The sequence below is a fragment of the Hypanus sabinus genome, chromosome 1 (genome assembly GCF_030144855.1).
Source record: "Hypanus sabinus isolate sHypSab1 chromosome 1, sHypSab1.hap1, whole genome shotgun sequence".
NCBI lineage: Eukaryota > Metazoa > Chordata > Chondrichthyes > Myliobatiformes > Dasyatidae > Hypanus > Hypanus sabinus.
Window position 1 is genome coordinate 8,136,454 of NC_082706.1, and position 18,959 is coordinate 8,155,412.

At 43.8% G+C, this 18,959-nt stretch overlaps 1 protein-coding gene and 1 non-coding gene across 4 annotated transcripts in view; one reads left to right on the forward strand and one right to left on the reverse strand.

The window, feature by feature from the left end:
• Positions 1 to 18,959, reverse strand: part of stard7 (StAR-related lipid transfer (START) domain containing 7) — an 84,045-nt gene that overhangs the window by 45,327 nt on the left and 19,759 nt on the right. For 2 of the 3 annotated variants that reach the window (XM_059963902.1, XM_059963911.1), the window contains exon 3: positions 15,418 to 15,591. The exons of the other annotated variant lie outside the window; for it this stretch is intronic. The gene's annotated coding sequence lies outside the window, so the exon portion shown is untranslated. The remainder of the gene's footprint in view (positions 1 to 15,417; positions 15,592 to 18,959) is intronic. 3 annotated transcript variants of the gene reach the window in all.
• On the forward strand, positions 11,625 to 11,757 carry LOC132402578 (small nucleolar RNA SNORA77). Its single transcript, XR_009514964.1, has one exon. It is a non-coding gene; the product is annotated as a small nucleolar RNA SNORA77 (small nucleolar RNA).

Genomic DNA, 18,959 nt, shown 5'->3' on the forward strand with positions numbered 1-18,959 from the left:
CCTGAGGATATTTAATGCTCCTTTATATTTGTCAATTATTTTACTGATGTGGTGTTTCCATATTTGCTTATTATCCAGCCACATGCCAAGAAATCTCACCACTGATGCTTCTTCAAGAGTTTGACCATATACTTTTAAATCAAGTGAGGGTTTATTGGTCCTCTTTGTAAAACACATAATTTGTGATTTAGCTACAGAAATCCCCAACTATTTGCCTTTCTACCTCTAAATCAATAAGCTCCATTATCTTCATCTAGTGATTTACCCACCTCAGTAAATATTTCAGAGAAATATCATTAATAATCTTAAATAATAAAGGGCTACATTTTGCTGAATAACATGGCATAACCTTTCATTACATAAATCCACATCATCCTCAACATTCAACCCTGACAAACGTTCATCACTGAAAGCTTAAACTTCTCTGAATTTACCAAAATTCCACCTCCTAAAAGTGGCCTCCTGTCCCCAATATAAATCCAAACCCAGGTATTTACAGTAAATATAGGGAAATTATCACTCCCCAATGTTTCATCACACATAACGACCATAAGACATGGGAGCAGAATTAGACCATCAGGCCCATCGACTCTGCTATGTCATTCAATTATGGCTGATCCTTTTTTTCTATCTCCTCCTCAACCCCAATTCTCGGCCTTCTCCCCATAACCTCTGAAGCCGTGTCCAATCAAGAACCTATCAATCTCTGCTTTAAATACACCCGATGACCTGGTCTCCACAGCTGCCTATGGTAATAAATTCCACAAATTCAGCACTCCCTGGCTAAAGAAATTTCTCCACATCTCTGTTTTGAATGGATGCCCCTCTGTCCTGAGGCTGTGCCCTCTCCCACCATGGGAAACATCCTTTCCACATCTATTCGTTCTAGGCCTTTCAACATTCGAAAGGTTTCAATGAGATGCCCCCTCATCCTTCTGAATTCCAGTGAGTACAGACCCAGAGCCATCAAACGTTCCTCGTATGACAACCCTTTCATTCCCAGAATCATCCTTGTGAATCTCCTCTGCACCCTCTCCAATGCCAGCACATCTTTTCTAAGATGAGGGGCCCAAAACTGTTCACAATACTTAAGGAGAGGCCTCACCAGTGCCTTATAAATCCTCAGTATACAATACAGGTCTTGTATTCTAGACCCCTTGAAATGGATGCTAACATGGCATTTGCCTTCCTCGCCATCCCATTCACTCACTCCAGCCAGAATGTTCGAAACAAAAGTTAAATCTAGAGCACTTTAAGAACTATTATGAACATTAAATCTCATGCCCCTCACACCACTAAGACACGCAAGATGGGAAATATCTACAAATTCTTCTACAATCAAACCTTTACCTTCATTCCATAAGCAACCCCACAGTGAAATATGTGTGTTAAAGTCCCCACACCATGCAACCATTAGTGAGACAGAACTAAATTTACTTCCTAACAAATCAATTAAAAGCTTTCCATAAGGATTCTAATAATTAACCACTTTAATAGTCCAACCCATTGAATCAAATATTTCTAACAAGTATCTCATACACTTCATTCACATCCACAACTCTATATCTGATCCCTTTCCTTATAAAACTGGCAATACCACCCCCTCTACCAACTAACGTACCATGCCTAATTACAGCATAATCCTGCAAAGAAAAACTTCAAATGTGGCAACAACCAGGTTTCCTTAATACATATAACATTGGGAGGATTTGACAACTCAGAAAAAACTTCTTAAAGTCATAACCATAAGAAATCAGGCTTCTTGCATTCCACTGCAATATTCTGAATCCTGTTGTGTACCCTCCCAAGGAGACTGAAATACAGTTACCCCACCCAACAGAGCTTCATTTATAGCTTCCCACATAACACCAGTTATATCAAGATACTTATCAGCCGTCTTCACAATCATTTTAATTTTCTCAGCACAACTAGATGTCTGAGCAGTTCAATTCACTACTGTACATCCAATATAAACATCGCAAACTTTATTTTATTAACTAGTAAAGTATCTCTAGTAAAAGAACTGTGATGTTGATATCCACTGACTTCACAGTCTGTTCTCTGACTGGTAACACTTTATCAACATTCGGTTTAACTTTTGGAAGGCCTCTGCGTAACACACACCTAGCTGTACCGTAGAACCATAGAACACTACAGCACAGTACAGCCCCTTCAGCTCTTCAGCCCTCCATGCTGTGCCGACCCATATAATCCTTAAAAAACAGTACTAAACCCACATTACCCCATAACCCTCCATTTTTCTTTCATCCATGTGCCTGTCCAAGAGGCTCTTAAATACCCCTAATGTTTTAGCCTCCACCACCATCCCTGGCAAGTCATTCCAGGCACTCATAACCCTCTGTGTAAAAAACTTACCCCTGATGTCTCCCCTAAACTTCCCTCCCTTAATTTTGTGCATATGCCCTCTGGTGTTGAGCTTCAGCTGCCTTCTTAAGCTCTTCACATCCTCTATAAGCTGCACTATGTTCTCCTCCACAGTTATAACAGTTAAAGTTTATGCCTTCTTCACAATCTTCATACTTACATTCCCCACCACACTTACTACACCTTAGTTTCCCACGACAAAAAATACAAAAAAAAAATTGAGGTGCATGAGGGACTTGGGAGTCCTAGTGCAGGATTCCCTGACGGTTAATTTGCAGGTTGGCATGCAAAGTTGGCATTCATTTCAAGAGGACTAGAATATAAAAACAAGGATGTAATGCTGAGGCTTTATAAGGCACTGGTGAGGCCTCACTTTCAGTATTGTGAGCAGTTAAGGGCCCCTTATCTCAGAAGGGATGTGCTGAAACTGGAGAGAGTTCAATGGAGGTTTACAAAAATGATTCCAGGATTAAATGGCTTGTCATATGAAGAGCGTTTGATAACTCTGGGCCAGCCCCGAATAGGAGTTGAAGATGTCATCGTCTACCTGCTGAACCGTGACTACGCCCACCTGGACAAGCCGGTGAGCACTGTGAGGGTCATGTTTTTTGACTTCTCCAGTGCGTTCAACACCATCCGCCCTGCTCTGCTGGGTGAGAAGCTGACAGTGATGCAGGTGGATGCTTCCCTGGTGTCATGGATTATTGATTACCTGACTGGCAGACCACAGTACATGCACTTGCAACACTGTGTGTCAGACAGAGTGGTCAACAGCACTGGGGCTCCACAGGGGACTGTCCTGTCTCCCTTTCTCTTCACCATCTACACCTCGGACTTCAACTACTGCACAAGAGTCTTGCCATCTTCAGAAGTTTTCTGATGACTCTGCCATAGTTGGATGCATCAGCAAGGGAGATGAGGCTGAGTACAGGGCTATGGTGGGAAACTTTGTCACATGGTGCGAGCAGAATGTGAAAAAGGAGCTGGTGGTGGACGTGAGGAGGGCTAAGGCACCAGTGACCCCTGTTTCCATCCAAGGGGTCAGTGTGGACATGGTGGAGGATAACAAGTACCTGGGGATACGAATTGACAATAAACTGGACTGGTCAAAGAACACTGAGGCTGTCTACAAGAAGGGTCAGAGCCGTCTCTATTTCCTGAGGAGACTGAGGTCCTTTAACATCTGTTGGATGATGCTGAGGATGTTCTACGAGTCTGTGGTGGCCAGTGCTATCATGTTTGCTGTTGTGTGCTGGGGCAGGCAGGCTGAGGGTAGCAGACACCAACAGAATCAACAAACTCATTCGCAAGGCCGGTGATGTTGTGGGGGTGGAACTGGACTCTCTGACGGTGGTGTCTGAAAAGATGCATGCCATCTTGGACAATGTCTCCCATCCACTCCATAATGTACTGGTTAGGCACAGGAGTACATTCAGCCAGAGACTCATTCCACCGAGATGTAACACTGAGTGTCATAGGAAGTCATTCCTGCCTGTGGCCATCAAACTTTACAACTCCTCCCTTGGAGTGTCAGACACCCTGAGCCAATAGGCCGGTCCTGAACTTATTTCCACTTGGCATAATTAACTTATCATTATTTAATTATTTCTGGTTTTAGTTTGCTATATTTCTACTCTATTCTTCGTTGGTGCAACTGTAATGAAACCCAATTTCCCTCGGGATCAATAAAGTATGTCTGTCTGTCTGTCTGTATTCATTAGAACACAGAAGAATGAGGGGTGACCTCATTGAAACCTAATGAATGGTGAAAGGCCTTGATAAAGTAAATGTGGAGAGGATGTTTCCTCTGGTGAGTAAGTCTAAGACCAGAGGACCCTGCCTCAGAATAGAGGGACGTCCTTTTAGACTGGAGATGAGGAGGAATTTCTTTAGCCAGAGAGCGGTGAATCTGTGGAATTCTTTGCCTCAGGCAGCTGTGGAGGCCAAGTCTTTATTTATATTTAAGGCAGAGGTTGATAGGGTCTTGATTAGTCAGGGCATGAAGTGATGTGGGGAGAAGGCAGGAGAGTGGGGCTGTGAGGAAAATTGCATTGGCCATGATGAAAGGGCAGAGCAGACTCGATGGGCCTAGTAGCCTAGTACTACTCCTATATATTATGGTTTTATGGACATACTGCCGCAACATGCCCAAATCTATGACATTTAGAACATCTAAGCAGAGGTGGAATACCAGCTTGTACATTATAACTAGCATACCCTAAACTAACTTTAACAGGGAGATTCACTTCATCAAAATAAAGCCATACAGATAAACTATCCATCCTTTCCCCATTTCTACCTGCTTGCAAGCTCTTAACTTCCTTAACCTTACCTCCCAATGAATTCGATTTAACCTCTGCTATCGAAATCTCCACCGGAACACCTGTTATAACATGCCTAATACCTCTACTTTCGTTAGGCAACATTTTGCCAAGTAAAGTCTTCAAAAGTAATGCCTTCTCACACTGTTCCTTATGCTCACAAATGATTACCTCTTTTTAAAGCATGAGCACAATCTATATCCCCTATAGCAGATTTCAACTCGAACAAGAGAAAATCTGCAGTTGCTGGAAATCCAAGCAACATACACAAAATGCTGGAGTTTTTAACCTGTTTGTACTCTTTTCTGCAGATGCTGCCTGGCCTGCTCAGTTCCTCTAGCACTTTGTGTGTGTTGAGTAGATTTCAACTCTCTAGTTAACATACCGATGGAGGAAGGCTGTTTCGGGTGAAATTTAAATAATACCTTAAAGTCTTCCTTCTTTTTTCCCAAAATATCCTGCCCTTCCTCTCCATCACTTAAAATCAATCCAATATTATTTTTCTTTTTCTGTTTTCTAGATCTAGATTCAACTTAATTCCACCCTCATCCCATCAACCAGCACTCACCCAAACCCTCCTTTTCCAGATTCTTCCCCTACCTGTACCTACACTGTTTCCCAAGATCCCCACACCATTTACAGCCAGCACCACCAACCACCACTCCTTGCTGAGCCCAGTCTAACAGCTGCCCGACCTGCTGCACAAAATGCCTCCAACATTTTCTGTGTGTTGCTCCGGAGTTCCAGCATCTGCGGTCTTTCTTGTGTTTTAAATAACCGACTCCTGAGGAGTTAGCCCAGGTGCCACGAGCCATCGAGTCTATTCTACAGACCATGCTTGTCTGCAAAGATTTTTTTTTAACCTCAACATGATTACAGCTTTCCATTTACATTAAGAAATGAAGACTGGCTCCCATTTATGACAAATAGCTGAACAAAGAATATTGGTTGGGAGTTTTACTTATTCAAAAACATCACTTTGATCTTTACAAGTGTTTAGGAAGCTGAGCTTGGCAAAAAGAGAACCACGAGGACAGTGATATCTATCGTAGCTCTGTTCTGCTGGCATTGAGTTTTTCTGAGAATTAAATTGGGTTCCAGGTGAAACTGCAGTGAATCTGAGGCACAGACTAAGGAACTTCAACATGGTATGACATAAACACAAGAAGTTCTGCAGATGCCGGAAATCCAAAGCAACACACACAAATTGCTGGGGGAACTGAACAGGCCAGGCAGCGTCTATGGAAAGGAATAAACAGTCAATGCTTCACACTGAGATCCTTCTTCAGGATTGGAAAGGAAGGGAATAAAACGATGAGGAGAGAGGGGAAGAAGGATAGCTAGAAAGTGATACATTAAGCCAGGTTGGTAGGAAAGGTAAAGGGCTGGAGAGGAGAGTGGACCATAAGAGAAATGGAAGGAGGGTACCCAGGGGGAGGTGATAGGCAGGTGAAAAGTGGCAAGAGGCCAATGTGGGGCATGATATTCCTGTTTAGATTCAGGTGTAGTCGGTCCAGTCCTCAAGACAAGAGCATCATTAATATATTTATGCATGGTTCATTGTTTATTCTTTGTTTTATCTTAAGTAATTAGTTATGAGTTAATAAAGTTACTTTCATTTGGATGGATTTGCCAGATTTTCATAACAACTTGCTTCACTAATCTCATGATTCTTTAGAAACCACATAAATGCTGCAGATGTGGAAATCTAAAACATGGAAAGTTTCAACTGGTCAGGTCACATTCATGGAAGAGAAACATTCATGGATCGCCTTTCTGAAATGTTTGCTGCTTCTCTCCCTGCAGAAGCTACCTAACCTGCTGAACATTCAGTTGCAGATATTGAAGCATTACAGACTTCAACCAGTTTGTGTGTGTGTGAGATTTTTATCTCCTTCCCTGGGCCACTCAGTGGTCACTTTATTAGGTACACCTGCTCTTTAATGCAACTATCTTATCAGACGATCATGTGGCAGCATCTCAATACATAAGAGCATGCGGACATGGTCAGAAGGTTCAGTTGTTGTTCAGACCAAACATCAGAAAGGGGAAGAAATGTGATTTAAGTGGTTTTGACCCTGGAATGATTTTGGTGCCAGATGGGGTGATTTGAGTATCTTAGAAACTGTTCATCTCCTGAGATTTTCACAACATTTGTGGCAAAGATGGTGCCTACGTACAATGCTCCCTTGGTCACCTTCTTCCAGATAGACAGATAATTTCACTTCTTTTATGTTTGTTTTTTTTTAACATCTTAAATGTGTTTCTGGAACTGTTAGAACCTGTGATTTACAGTTTGGAGACTGGTTGAGTGATCCAGCATTTTGCTGTCTCTGAGATGATTCCAGGAAGCAAGTGCAAGGTTGTGTTCCAACCCCTGAGGCATTGAGGCAAAGAAACTTCAAGATGGGGGCGATTTTGCCAGTTAAAAGCATCTATTATTTGCCGATCAAAGCGTCGAGGAAGACTGAAACATCGAAGCAAATGCAGAAGGCGGGCAAGGGTTCAGCACCGACTTCCTGCTTTTTGATCACTGATGGGATCCCTCTGCTGCCCAGTTTGGAAGAGTTGGAGAGTTGGTGATCATGTTGCTGTTCCTTTTTTGTGTGCCGGGGGGGGCGGGGGGGGGGGTTTACTGTTTCTCTTTGAGCTGACTTCCATGGTTTACTTTGTTCTGTGGCTATCCGGAGAAGAGGAATCTCAAGAGTTGTATGCGGCATACATATTTTTTATATAATAAATGAACCTTTGACACCTAACAGTCCAAAGAGTTTACAGGCACAAAAGAATCTGCAAATGCTGGCAATCCAAAGCAACTTCTCATTTTTTTTCTCTAGTCCCGACAAAGGATCTCAGTCTGAAATGTCAACTGTTTACTCTTTTTTATAGATGCTGCCCGGCCTGCTGAGTTCCTCCAGCATTTTCTCTTGAGTTTACAGAGAATGATGTGAAAAACAAAAAAGAGTTAGTGAGCGGTATTTCTGTGTGCAAAGTGCCTTGTTAATGAGAGAGGTCAGAGGAGAATATCCAGACTAATTAAAGCAGAAAGTACTCAAACGCGTGTCACAACAGAGGTGCGCGGAAGAACCTCCCTGAGCACAACATGTCGAACACACGTGCTACAACGGAGACTGCCCCCTACTGGCTGTGTGGAGTACTGAAGCCCTGGATGGGAAGGAGGCGGGCAATTTCCCTTCTTGGCTGACGTCAATCATAACATTCCCGCTATCCGTTTCCACCTACCGATAACTGACAGGTGCCTTATCCAATAGGCAAGTAAGGTCCTCCTGTCTTCCCCCAATAGGTGTAATGGGGGCGGGACTGTATGTCGTTGGCGCCAAGGAGATGAAATGGCGGCGGTGGGCGCTGAGATCGTGTCGTTGGATCCCTTTTGCCAACTAGCTGGTGTCAACGGTTGGACACTGAAGATGCGGGGAGTTTCAGCGGTATGAGAGGAGCTGAGCGAGTACAGACCGATGATAAATTGGCGGGGGTGGGGAGGCTTGTTGACTCCCTGGTGGGAGTACCGATAGTGCAGGGGTTGGTTGGCGGTGGGGAGTTGTGCCCCGGGATGGGGGGGAGCAGCTGAGCCCCGGGGGTGAAGGAATAGATGGGGAATGTGGGGGTGGGGAGTTGTGCCCCGGGATGGGGGGGAGTAGCTGAGCCCCGGGGGTGAAGGAATAGATGGGGAATGTGGGGGTGGGGAGTTGTGCCCCGGGATGGGGGGGGGCAGCTGAGCCCCGGGGGTGAAGGAATAGATGGGGAATGTGGGGGTGGGGAGTTGTGTCCCGGGATGGGGGGGGCAGCTGAGCCCCGGGGGTGAAGGAATAGATGGGGAATGTGGGGGTGGGGAGTTGTGCCCCGTGATGGGGGGGGCAGCTGAGCCCCGGGGGTGAAGGAATAGATGGGGAATGTGGGGGTGGGGAGTTGTGCCCCGGGATGGGGGGGGCAGCTGAGCCCCTGGGGTGAAGGAATAGATGGGGAATGTGGGGGTGGGGAGTTGTGTCCCGGGATGGGGGGGGCAGCTGAGCCCCGGGGGTGAAGGAATAGATGGGGAATGTGGGGGTGGGGAGTTGTGCCCCGGGATGGGGGGGGCAGCTGAGCCCCGGGGGTGAAGGAATAGATGGAGAATGTGGGGGTGGGGAGTTGTGCCCCGGGATGGGGGGGGGCAGCTGAGCCCCTGGGGTGAAGGAATAGATGGGGAATGTGGGGGTGGGGAGGGAAGCTGGGTCTTGGGTGGATCGTGTCCCAGGGTGAATGTGATTGTCCCATGAGGCCGACCTCAGCCCCGGAGTAGCGCTTGGCTCAGTGCAGTCTGGAGTTGGATCGCAACATCGGCCGCCGACCATCGCGAGAGTCAGAACAAATTCAGCATGATCTTCAAAAATAGAATCCGATCGTGTCAAAAAGGTTCAAAAATAGATCCGAAGTTTGCAGAGGAACGGGGATGGGGGAGTGGAACGGGAGAGTCCAGTCGTCCTTCACACCTGTCACTGTGCTTTGGGAAAATAGTTACCCTGAACTGTTGATCCTGCTTTGCAAGTAACGGCTGATTTCTCATTTCCATTTGTTTTTAGGATGCTGGTGGTGATCCCCAAACTGCTGTCTGTGTGTCTGTCAGGGGTGAGTCAAACGCAAGTACAAAGTGAGTTATAGATTTGTCTGATGCCAAGATGCTTACGGCTGCTGGTTGTATTGCATTTCAGACAGACAGACATACTTTATTGATCCCGAGGGAAATTGGGTTTCGTTACAGCCGCACCAACCAAGAATAGTGAAGAAATATAGCACTATAAAACCATAAGTAATTAAATAATAATAAGTTAATCATGCCAAGTGGAAATAAGTCCAGGACCAGCCTAATGGCTCAGGGTGTCTGACACTCCGAGGGAGGAGTTGTAAAGATGTTTTCACATCTGCTGGAGGAGCTTTGGTTTGAGCAGCAAACGGGGCAGAATTGGAGATTGGATTCAGATGGTATATAACCTTTATTACATAGATGTGTAAAGTATAGGACTTGCTAAAGTTACTGATTGTAAGTTTTTTTTTCCAGAAAGCTGGGGTAGAATGCAGAGAGCTTCTAAACATCTTTCCAACAACTCAGTAAGAACAGAAATTTTACTCATTCTATTTATTTATTGATACAGTGCTGAGTGGGCTCTTCGAGTCACACACCCCACCCCAACTCTGAATAACCCTGACCTAATCACAGGACAATTTACAATGGACAATTAACCTACCCGGCACGTCTTTGGACTGTGGGAAAACCCACACATTCCATGGCAGGGACATACAGAGGCTCTTTACAGAACGATACTGGAATTGAACTCCAAAACGCCCCGAGCAGTAACAGTGTCGCGCTAACCACTACACTACAATGATACCTAAACTTTGCAAGCTCACCCTCTGGCTTGATCCTTCTCTCCTGGTCTGATCCACTGTAGGAAAGCTTCATATAACAAACTATTGCAACACACTCATTCTCTGTAGCAATCACAGAAATATCTTGGTGCAAGGATGGTGTTAAATTTGCAGCAAGGAAACATTGTGCTCTTAGTTAATCTCAAGGAGGGGGACAGATTTTCTAGTTTTGAACTCTGGGAAAATAAACCCATTCTGGTCACTGACAAGTGTGGGTTACTGAGCCTGACTAAACTTGTGGAGTCGGTCTGCCATTGGTTCTCAATTCATGTGAACATAGACTGCATGGGGGAGCTAACGGATTGCAGTGATTTTGGAACTTGTCTATCACAAAATGTCATTGCCACTAGGAAAAAGTAAACTTGCTGCTAGCAGAAGATGATTAACAGATGGATAGACTGGCACCATTTTCATCAGTATTTTAATGAAGGGCAGCACAGTAGTGTAGCAGTTAGTGCAGTTGCTTTACATCACTACTGATCAGGGTTTGATTCCCGCCACTGTCGATAAGGAGTTTCATTCTCTCTGACTGTGCATTTCTTTCAGATGCTCCGATTTCCTCCCACAGTCCAAAGGTGTATGGGTTAGGATTAGTAAGTTGTGGACATGGCTTTCTGGTGCAGGAACTATGGCAACACTTGCGGGCTACCCCCCCCCCCCCCCCCCCCAGCACAACCCTTTGATTTGATGCAGATAATGCATTTTATTGTATATTTCCACATATCTGTGACAAATAAGGCTAATCTTTTATCTTTTCCAAGTGGAAGTCGCTTGAAATTCCAGTATATCCCACCTTCATATTTGGTATTCCTGTGGCACAAGAGAGCAGATGGGTTGATTGCAATTGCCTTTGGCTTGTGTTTCTGTTGAGCCATGGGCCGGGATCCTTTGGTCACTTAATCATCCAGGGGATGGGGGTCAGTTGTGTTGTCAGGAGCACATCAGTGTCTTTATTACAAGATCTCTGAACTAATTGTTAAGATTGAATAATAGTAAATAATTTGTAATAAATACTTTTTTTTGGGAGATTTAAAAAACTTTGGACTTAGTTTTCAAAAACTAATGGCACTATCAATATGAAGTATTACTATCAGTATCAAGGCCAAATGTCAGTAATTTATTGGGCAACAAACTAAAAATACCTGGGAAGGGTAATGGTAAAATAAGTTATATTGCTAGTGAATTATGTTTGTTTTCTTTGTTTTAGGTGGTGTTCCCCATGCCCACTTGCAATCTAATGACCTTTGTTGGAAAAGGTCATTGAATTGGATTCCATCCTAACTTGGAACACACTGCTCACTGTCATTAACTAAGTACCTACACTGGAAGGCATCCCTGTAAGTGTTAATGGGATCAAGGGAGAAAATATGAAGGAAAGCTCAAATAAATTACTGGTTTCAGATTTTGTTATAGCAATTAATCATTTAATCAGACTATTAATTCTGATGCTATAACTGTTGGGTTTAGGATGTGATATTTTATGTTGTATCTGACCCTGCAGGTTCACTCTGTGTCAGGTTTTGATTTTCCAAACTGGCACTTTTTCAACCTGCTACATTAATTTTCTCAGCAACAATTTTTGCAGTCTCTGTAAACACAGATTCTGTCTGTTGTATTTGGGAGCACAGTTATCAATGAATTGCTATTTCCCGCTTGCATGGAAAATGAAGGACGAGCTCCATTTCAATTTACACATTTTGGATATTCTGCAAAATTTGTCTTGACATCTCCATTGATTGGTGTAGGAGTGTAAATATTGTTTATCCAGAAGGAAGATGGTACAAATAAAGCTTAAATTCATGTTGTTAACAGGTCTTAGAAAAATTATGTAATACAATAATGACACTTGGAATATCTCTAATCAATCCTCCGTATTCACAATTCTGATTGTTAAATCTGAAAGCTAGAATTCAGTAGATCCATAAGTGGGATTTGGGAGGCTGCAAATTAGCTCTGTTTGACAATAGGAACCAACCAATATCAATTGATCAGAGGGCCAACCTGTTGAATGAACTGCCAGAGAGAGAAAAAGTGGATACCATTAACTTTGGATGGATATTTGGATAAGAAATTTGATAGGATATAGGTCAAAAGCAGGCAAGTGGCAACTTGCTCTGTAGGGATCAGTTGGGCCAAAGGGACCATTTTATTGCTATATAACTTCTGACTATAGCAAACCAGACCCTCAGCTTCACATCTCATGCCATTACTGTGGTACGTGGCAGAGGGGTGGAGGGGGAAAATGGACTGATTTTTCAGATGATCCACTAACTCTTGTGTATGTGTAGGATGGTGGAAGGCACGGCTGGATTGGAAAAATGTCTTCATACATGAATTTTACTGATAGGACTACAACCCAGCACTGGTCAGTACCTTGACAGGAGTTTGTAACATTAAAGTTAATGCAAAATAATAGGGCCCAGATCATCAGAAAATAAATAAGACCCTAGGCCATTTGACCCATCATGGCTGATACTTTCTTCCCCCTCCTCAGCCCACTCTCCATAACCTTTGATGTTGTGTCCAATGAAGAACCTATCCAGCTGTGTCTTAAATACCCCCAAGGACCTGGCCCCACAGCTGCCTCTGGTAATAAATTCCAAATCCACTCTCTTGCTAAAGACATTTCTCTGCATCTGTTTTAAATGGATGCCCCTCTATCCTGAGGCTGCACCCTCTTGTCTTAGACTCCCCCACCATGGGAAAGATCCTTTCCACATTTACTCTTAGGCCTTTCAGCATTTGAAAGGTTTCAATGACATCCTCCCTCATCCTTCTAAATTCCAGCGAGTGCAGACCCAGAGCCATCAAACATTCCTCATATGATAACCTTTTAATTCCCATAATCATCCTTGGAATTTCCTCTGAACCCTCTCCAGTGCCAGCACAGCTTTTTTTTAAGATGAAAACTGTTCACTATACTCAAGGTAAGGCCTCACTAGTGCCTTTTAAAGCCTCAGCATCACATCCCTGCTCTTGTATTCAAGACCTTTTGAAATTAATGTTAACATTGCATTTGCCTTCCTCACCACTGACTCAATCTACAAGTTAACCTTTAAAGTGTTCTAAACATGGACTCCCAAGTCTCATCTCAGATTTTTGGATTTTCTCCGTTTAGAAAATAGTCTGCACATTTATTTCTACTACCAAAGTGTGTGACCATTTCTTGTACATGAAATGCCTATGGATTAGTTTTTCCTTAAACGCCAGATAACTCCACAAGATAATAACTAGTGTTGGCTGTTGCAGCCTTTTCAGTATGAATAAAGCAGGGTACATGGCTAGCTAAAGTCAGATAGTTTTTCATCCTAAAAGAATAATTTAATTGCTCTATTTTTTTGAAAAGGAGAAAGATTTGTGACCTTTCTAAATGGTAAGTATGTGAGGTGGAGGAAAGTGCAGTCACAAACATTGAACTAAGTACAAGTAACCAGTCACAGTGTATAAGCCATTAAATCCTCTGGTTGGTTTTGTGCATTTTTTTTATCTCAGCCTGTTCATGGGCTTAAAGCTGATTCATTTCCACTCCAGTGTTTTCAGCAAGAGGCTTGCACAGTGGGGCACTGCACATCAGCCACTGTGTGGGTCTTGATAGGGTAATGCCTTAGTCCGGAGGGGAGGTACAAGTTCACTGGACAGCAAGCTCTGCGGCATAGATGTGTAGTAGTGCACATACCTGGACACACAAATCTTTTCAACCCCTATCCCATCTACATTACCCTGAACCCTTTTCTATCCCCTATCTCTCTTCAGCTACCTCTGACCCTCTTTTCCCACTGCTGTTTTAAATAGTGACTCCTAATTCAAGATTCTGCTGAAAATAGAAACGTCTCACCATACCCATTTATTGGAGTTCTCATCTTTCAGTCAGGTCCCTCTTCATTAAAGCAGAAACTCCAACAGACTGAGATTCCACCTGTCTACTCTTTCCCTATACCTGCCCTTTCCAGGTAATGTCCAGTAAAACTTTCCTGAACACACATTAACATCTTTACTCAGGAAACAAATACTATACACACTTTAGATGCAGGATTAGCAACGCCTTGTATAATCAGCACAACTACCTAGATATCCACACAATCCCCCAGCAATAAATTGTAATGGTCTGTTCACTTAATTACCACCTGCACACATTCACTTTTTGTAATCATGCACTCCACAATCTCTCACCATGTAAATATTTTGTTTTTCCAGTCAAAATTTTAACAATGTCACATTATCCTACGTTATACTCCATTTGATCGATTTCTTATCCACTCACTTAATTTATCTATATCCCTTTACAGCCTCTATGTGATCTCTTCATAATGTATCTGTGTGGTGCCGGCACTGGTGCCTTCATCCAAGTTGCTTATATAATTTGTAAAGAGCTGAGCCCCCACCGCTGATTCCTATAGCACACCATTCATGAAGACTTCCCAACCCCGCCGCCTCCTTTTACCCATCCAACTTATCCTCACCAATGCTACCTCCTACACCCTGACCCGCTGAACTCCTCCAGTGTCTTGTGTGCCTCTCATACGCTGTTCATATTGGGAGATCGTGAATGCCCTGTGCTCAGTGTTGAATTGATAGTTGACTGGACTGTCTCTAACCTTCGGTTAACTTTTGTAGTTCTTTACAGATATTTATGTATCTTTGCTGTGTATCGTGAGTTTTGCCATGGATCACCAACAGGTGGCATGAGTGAACAGCGGGAAGACTAAGAGGCGAAAAAATAGAATGCTGCTGGAGGAATTCAATGGGTCAGGCAGCACCTGTGTAGAGGGGGATGCAGACAAAACCCTGTAGAGGGGACAATGGCAAATACTTGAGGTATTCTTACAAGTTTTGGATCTGAGTTACATCATTCTGTGGTGGTGGTTCATGTACTAAGTTTGTTTGCAGCGTGGGGAGGGGTATTTGGATACTTCGGCATCCTTTAGCTTCTGTCTCCACTGTCAGTGGATAGTTTAAAAAAGTCACCGACAGAAATAGGGTGATCTGAACCCCCCAAAACAAAGCAATATGAATGTCTTGTTTTTGCTGAAATAATGATCAATGCCTTAATCTTTATTTTTGAAAATAGTAAACTTCAAAGAGAAGTAAGCCACTGGAAGGGTTAGGGTTAGATTAAAAATAAAAACCATTCAACAAAAGTGTAAAGATGTAGAAAGGAGACAAAGAATGCATGTCAATATTAACTCATTTCCTAACTGACTATTTTGAAACTAAACTAGTAATTAACAATTTATTTTTTCCATGACTTAATTTTAGATCCCAGGAACCAAAATAATAAATTGATTCTGACCTCAATATTTGCTGCCGCACAATGGATTCAACCTGGTGTCAGCTCTCTTTGCACATCCACCAGCTGAGGATGAACAGGTGAACTAACTGCTTAGAAGCAGAGATCACTGTAGCTACAGGTTGTTTTATCATCCACTCGCTATTGAAGTCTTCAGTTCAACTTAGATTTTTTCCACTGTAATGAAGCCAAAATCTAAATTATTGGTCTGGAGAAATGAAATTTGCATTGTGTGTTATTCATCGATAGCCCATCACTCTATTAAACATCATTTGGTTCTGTGTGTATATTCCAACTATATTGTGGACACAAAACTTGTGTACGTGATGTTTGGAGTTGAAACTCTGGCACAGTCATCTGTATGCAGACACTGCCAAGACTGGAGAGACTTTACATCGTTGACTGATGTATTTTTGTAGAATGTATTCATCTCTATGTATACAGTGGTTTGTTTTTTAAAAAAGTGTAATAAACCATGTTTTTCTTTTGAATAACTTGCAAACAATTTGAAGCTTTTGTATATTTATGCATGATATGTACAATATTTAATATTGTATATACTCAGCAGCCACTTTATTAGGTATACCTTATTAATGCAAATATCTAATATGCTAATCACATGGCAGAAATCCAATGAATGTAAGCATGCAGACATGGTCAGGAGGTTCAGTTGTTGTTCAGACCAAACATCAAGATGGGGAAGAAATGTGATTGGAGTGACTTAAGAACTTGTTGGTGCCAGAAAGAGTGGTTTGAATATCTCAGAAACTGCCGATCTCTCTCCCGTGATTTTCCTGCACAACAGTCGCTAGTTTACAGAAAAGGTGCAAACAGCAAAAAGACTCATCTAGTGAGCAGCACTTCTGTGGGTGAAAATGCCTTGTTAATGAGCAGTCAAAGAAGAAAGGCCAGAATGGTTCAAGGTGAGGGTAACTCACATAACCGCATCTCTGAATGCACAACACATCAAACCTTTACTACAGCAGCATTGGACCACACAGGGTTCCATTGCTGTACCTAATAAAGTGGGCACTGAGTGAATTTATACATGGGTAAGAGGTACATATGTGTAATAGATTTCTGGTCTGGGTGGGAGGAAAGAACAAAATACTGCATTCCTGTTAAAGTTCTGGTCAAAATCAACTTTGCTGCACCTCTGCTGATTATAGTTCCTCATTTATAATAGTTGTCCACATTAAAGTCTTACTAGAATCGTATTTGTGTGGAACATTCCCATTACTAATCAATAGAGTGAAGGGCTGAGAATTGGTTTGGAAATAGGAAAGTTTAAAACTAAAAGGCAGAGGAATGTACTTTTAACAGCAAACACGAGGAAATCTGCAGATGCTGGAAATTAAAACAACACACACAAAATGCTGGTGGAACACAGCAGGCCAGGCAGCATCTATAGGGAGAAGCGCTGTCGACGTTTCGGGCCGAGACCCTTCGTCAGGACTAACCGAAAGAAAAGATAGTAAGAGATTTAAAAGTAGTGGGGGGAGGGGGAAATGCGAAATGGTAGGAGAAGACCGGAGGGGGTGGGATGAAGCTAAGAGCTGGAAAGGTGATTGGCGAAAGTGATACAGAGCTGGAGAAGGGAAAGGATCATGGGACGAGTGACCTCAGGAGAAAGAAAGGTGGGGGGGGGGGGAAGCACCAGAGGGAGATGGAGAACAGGCAAACAACTAAATATGTCAGGGATGGGGTAAGAAGGGGAGGAGGGGCATTAACGGAAGTTAGAGAAGTCAATGTTCATGCCATCAAGTTGGAGGCTACCCAGCCGGTATATAAGGTGTTGTTCCTCCAACCTGAGTTTGGATTCATTTTGACAATAGAGGCCACGGATAGACATATCAGAATGGGAATGGGACATCGAATTAAAATGTGTGGCCACTGGGAGATCCTGCTTTTTCTGGCCGACCGAGTGTAGGTGTTCCACGAAACGGTCTCCCAGTCTGCGTTGGGTCTCACCAATATATAAAAGGCCACACCGGGAGCACCGGACGCAGTATACCAGCCGACTCACAGGTGAAGTGTCGCCTCACCTGGAAGGACTGTCTGGGGCCCTGAATGGTGGTGAGGGAGGAAGTGTAAGGGCAGGTGTAGCACTTGTTCCGTTTACAAGGATAAGTGCCAGGAGGGAGATGAGGGGGACGAGTGGACAAGGGAGTCACGTAGGGAGCGATCCCTGTGAAAAGCAGAAGGGGGGGGGGAGGTAAAAATGTGTTTGGTAGTGGGATCCCGTTGGAGGTGGCGGAAGTTACGGAGAATTATACGTTGGACCTGGAGGCTGCTGGGGTGGTAGGTAAGGACAAGGGGAACCCTATCCCGAGTGGGGTGGTGAGCGGATGGGGTGAGGACAGATGTGTGGGAAATGGGAGAGATGTGTTTGAGAGCGGAGTTGATGGTGGACAAAGGGAAGCCCCTTTGTTTAAAAAAGTAAGACATCTCCTTCGTCCTGGAATGAAAAGCCTCATCCTGAGAGCAGATGCGGCGGAGATGGAGGAATTTTGAGAAAGAGATAGCCTTTTTGCAAGAGACAGGGTGGGAAGAGGAATAGCTGTGAGAGTCTGTAGGCTTATAGTAGACATCAGTAGATAGACCGTCTCCAGAGATGGAGACAGAAAGATCAAGAAAGGGGAGTACTGACCTCTACCTGGCAGAGGCACAACAACAACTCTCTGATACCTCTCATTTACCCCTTGATCATGAGCCCACTAAGTAGCACCAGACCATTGTCTCCTATACCATCACCAACCTTATCTGCTCTGGGGATCTCCCATCCACTGCCACCAACCTCATAGTTCCCACACCCCGCGCTTCCCGCTTCTACCTCCTACCCAAGATCCACAAACCTGCCTGTCCAGGTAGACCCATTGTCTCAGTTTGCTCCTGCACCACTGAACTCATTACTGCATACCTTGACACTGCCTTATACCCCTTGTTCAATCTCTTCCCACCTATGTTCGTGACACTTCTCATGCTTTGAATTTTTTCAATGATTTTAAGTTCCCTGGCCCCCACTGTCTTATTTTCACCATGGACATCCAGGCCCTATATACCTCCATCCCCCACCGAGATGGTCTCGAAGCTCTTCGCTTTTTTTTGGATTCCAGACCTAACCAATTCCCCTCCACCACCACTCTCCCCCATCTAGCAGAATTAGTTATTACTCTCAGTAATTTCTCCTTTGGCTCCTCCCACTTCCTCCAAACCAAGGGTGTAGCCATGGGTCCCAGTTATGCCTGCCTTTTTGTTGGCTTTGTGGAACAGTCCATGTTCCAAGTCTATACTGGTATCCATTCCCCTCTTTTCCTTCGCTACATTGACGACTGCATTGGCGCTGCCTCTTGCACGCATACTGAGCTCATCAACTTCATTAACTTTGCCTCCAACTTTCACCCTGGCCTCAAATTTACCTGGTCCATTTCTGACACCTCCCTCCCCTTTCTTGATCTTTCTGTCTCCATCTCTGGAGACAGCCTATCTACTGATATCTACTATAAGCCTACAGACTCTCACAGCTACCTGGACTATTCCTCTTC